The following is a 4,417-nucleotide window of genomic DNA, read 5'->3' as shown; positions in this document are numbered from 1 at the left end:
AGGCTCGGGTTCGGATGTCGACCCGGGGGATTGTTCGTGACGTTTTTTAGAACGCCATACTCATGTGGAGGTCAGAGCGGAGGGTTTTGATTGGGGTAGCCTTTGGGGTTATTTTTTGCCGATTAGACCTTTTCCAATTTTCAAATTTGCTACTTAGCCCCTGATTTTCTGACGTGTTGATCAAGTTAGCCTATTTTCAGCTTTCTAGGAAGCTTCTTAGGTGGTTACTGGGAGATTCTCTAATTGAATTACCCCAATTACCCCCCAGCTATCCTATTTTTACATTGAACTTCATGGGTCAAGCTGACCCAATACTCAAACCAATTCAAACACGGGTCAAAATGACCCGACTCAAAACAAACAAGCCTAATTTAAACAAGACCTGGGCTAACTCTTTTCTTTGGGCCCAGGTCTGAATCCACAATCCAGAAAAATAATGAGGCAGAAAAGCCTATGCACAAATTGTGAATCAAAGATTCAATTACTGCCCAAAAAATTAAAATTAAAAGAAAGAAAGAAATTGAGCTAATCAAATTGACTAAAGAAGAAGCAATTAATGCTTAAATGGATTAGCAGAAACACATGCAAAACAAATCGAGAAAAATAGAATAACAAAGAAGAACAAAGATATAAGAAAATAAGAACAATGAAAAAGAGAAAAAAAAAACAAACCGAAATGATTATTAGAACTAGGCGGACAACAGTTTTAAACCCAAAACTCCACACTAATGTTGATTTCGNATGATTAGGGGGTATGGGGAGCGTGGAGTGTGAGTTTGGGGTTATTTGGCGACGGGCCCCCGCCGTGGAGCGATTTCCGGTGGCGGCGACGGCTAGGGTGAGAGAGAGATGAGGGAGGGTTCTCTAGGGTTTGGGGGGGGGGGGAGTCTTTCGGACAGATATAAGGGGTGTTGGGGAATAGTTCTGGGCCGTTCGATCAAGGGAAAGCAATGGCTAAGATCGCCGTTACTAAAACGGCGCCATTTTGTAGGGGGGGGGGGGTGCTGGACCGGGTGAAAGAGGGTTGGGCCAAGGCGGATGGGGTAATTTTGGGCTCATAAATTGTTTGGCCCAAATTTAGGGCCCAACAGAATTTTCTTTCTTTTTGTTTTCTTCATTTAAATCCCATATAATTAATTAAAACCCTAAACTAAATCCTAAATAAAAACTAATATGTAGAATTAAATTAATTATCTATTTCAAACATTAAAACAATTAGTTGACTTAAAAATAATGAAAGAAAAATTTAATTTTTAAATTGGAAGCTAAATATGTAAAAGTGACCCTTTTTTTGATTTTTGTTTAATAAAAAAATTAAATCATGAAATTTAAATATTAAATGCAATTAAGACCTAGAATGCAATGCATGAAATATTTTAGATATTTTTGGTATTTTTCATGATCTTAAAATGTTAAACATGCAACTAAATGCAAACAACAAGTAACAAAACCTTCCTAAAAATTCTATAAAGATTAAAAAAAATTTATTTTGCGAATTTGTAGGAGTATTATTATTTGGGCTAAAATCACGTGCTCACAGCTGCCCCTCTTTGCTCGGAAACACGAAGGATTTTCGGGCAAAGATAAAGTGAGCAATTACGAGCAATTTTTGCCCGTTTGGATACTCCATGGGAAGCGTTTTGAAAAAGTTTGACCGAACCTTGCTTCTGAGGTTGCCTACATATCCTTGGCAATAAAGGAATCAGGTCAGTGTAGTTCTGGAAGTTTTGGTAGCTGGGACTACCGAGAAGCTGTGATTTCACTGCTGTTGCTGCTGTTACTGTTTGCTGAACTCCTTATTACACCGAAATCAAAAATGAAAAGGAACTAAGCAAGTCTATCATCTATGAGTTACAAGATTCCTATCTATAGGTCTTCAAAAACATGATCTTTAATCTTCTACAGTTCTGCTGTGCTTCTCGAACTGTTGCCTCGCACTCTTGAGGCGAGCTTCTGTTACTTCTGACTTGAATCGAACCTATTCTTCAGGCGGGTTCCTGCTGTTGTCTCGGACTTGAACATAACTCTGAAATGAATTTCCTCGTTTTCCAGGTGGGCACCTACCAATACAACAAAAGAGACAAAACAAAAGAAACTTTTCTGCCCTAGTTTGGACCAGGAACATTCACGAGTGTTAGTTGAATCCCATTATCCTGGAGGGCCGTGGAAACTTGAACCTAAATCCCATTATCTAGGAGGGTCCTGAAAACTTAAAACTAAATCCCATTATCCAGGAGGGTCCTGAAAACTTGAAACTAAATCCCATTATCCAGGAGGGTCCTGAAAACTTGAAATTAAATCCCATTATCCAGGGGGGTCCTGCAAACTTGAAACTAAATCCCATTATTCATGAGGGTCCCGAAAACTTGAAACTAAATCCCATTATCCAGGAGGGTCCTGAAAACTTAAAACTAAATCCCATTATCCAGGAGGGTCCTGAAAACTTAAAACTGAATCCCATTATCCTGGAGAATCCTGAAAGCTTAAAACTAAATCCCATTCTCCAGGAGGGTCCTGAAAACTTGAAACTAAATCCCATTATCCAGGAGGGTCCTGAAAACTTAAAACTAAATCCTATTATCCAGGAGGGTCCTAAAAACGTAAAACAAAATTCCATTATCCAGGAGAGCCATGAAAACTTGAAACTAAATCCCATTATCTAGGAGGGTCCTGAAAACTTAATACTAAATCCCATTATCCAGGAGGGTCCTGAAAATTTGAGACTAAATCCCATTATCCAGGAGGGTCCTGAAAACATGAAACTAAATCCCATTATCCAGGAGGGTCCTGACAAATTTTAAACTAATCCCATTATCCAGGAGGGTCTTGAAAATAAAACTAAATCCCATTATCCAGGGAGGGTCCTGAAAACTTAAAACTAAATCCCATTATCCAGGAGGGTGCTGAAAACTTAAAACTAAATCCCATTATCCAGGAGGATCCTGAAAACCTAAAACTAAATCCCATTATCCAGGAGGGTCCTGAAAACTTAAAACTAAATCCCATTATCCAGGAGGGTCCTGAAAACATAAAACTAAATCCCATTATCCAGGAGGGTCCTAAAACTTGAACCTAAATCCCATTATCCAGGAGGATCTTGAAAACTTAAAACCAAGTCCCATTATCCAGGAGGTCCTGAAAATTGTAAACTAAATCCCATTATCCAGGAGGGTCCTGAAAACTTGAAACTAAATCCCATTATCCAGGAGGGTTTTGAAAACATAAAACTAAATCCCATTATCCAGGAGGGTCCTGAAAACTTAAAACTAAATCCCATTATCCACGAGGGTTCTGAAAACTTGAAACCAAATCCCATTATCCAGGAGGGTCCTGAAAACTTAAAACTAAATCCCATTATCCACGAGGGTCCTGAAAATTTGAAACTAAATCCCATTATCCAGGAGGGTCCTGAAAACTTAAAACTAAATCCCACTATCCATGAGGGTCCTGAAAACTTGAAACTAAACTTATCTGGGACGTGCTTTCCTTATGAAGGATTCCTGCAGAGCGAACAAAATTTCCAGCCGCTGTTTCAATCAAAGAAAATCTTGTCAGTTTGAAAATGTGGTGGTTAGTTTGTGGCATCCTTGCTGAAGGTGTCTGCTTTTTCCATTGCCGTGCTTCATTCCGATTAGCTGCTTTGGGCTAGCAAAGAATTGTTTGACCTCCTGATCGAACCTTAACCACAAAACTCTGAATTACCCAAGTAGCTTACACTCGACTTGTTGTTTGACACCTCTGTCCTGCCAATTTTGAACCTTTATATTTGCTCAAAATCCACGAATCACTTGACCACTTGAACTCCCATTAACACGTTATTGCTCATTCTGAATCATTCCACTTGTGATGTGCTCTGGCTGAACTTTGCTTTGTCCAATTAAAAGTCGGTAATAGGCTTTGAAATCCTTTCTTGCTTGCTTAACAAGGCTAACATTGAAAAAGACTTAGAGAAGTAGACCCAAAAGAAACGAAGCAAAGTGACTTCGAGAATTAGGAATAAAAAAGAAATTTCGAACAAAGATAACTATTCGAAGAAAAAAAATGGAAAGGAGACTTATTTGAGTGAAGTAGTTGGCTCCAACGGTCATGACATGCATTTCGGATTAATCAGTCCAAACAATTCAACTAATCATATTCGGTTCATGCCATGTCTTAATACTTCAAAACCGGGATTTACATAATCCAATCTCTCTGTAAAGTCACGAACCTCATTCGGCTTGTAGTGCCCCGAAGGGTTTTCACCAGCAAACCTCTCTCATTTGTTCATCTCTCAACTCCTTGTCGCCATACGGTGCCCGCGAGGGTTTTCACCCATAAGACTCTCTCCTTTTGAATTTTCTCTCGGCTTTCCATCGCCCTACGGTGCCCGTGAGGGTTTTCACCAATAGGACTCTCTCATTTTATTCACCTTTCCTTG

This window comes from Nicotiana attenuata, chromosome 1 (assembly GCF_001879085.1).
Source record: "Nicotiana attenuata strain UT chromosome 1, NIATTr2, whole genome shotgun sequence".
Classification (NCBI taxonomy): domain Eukaryota; kingdom Viridiplantae; phylum Streptophyta; class Magnoliopsida; order Solanales; family Solanaceae; genus Nicotiana; species Nicotiana attenuata.
Note: the sequence above shows the minus strand (reverse complement) of the source record.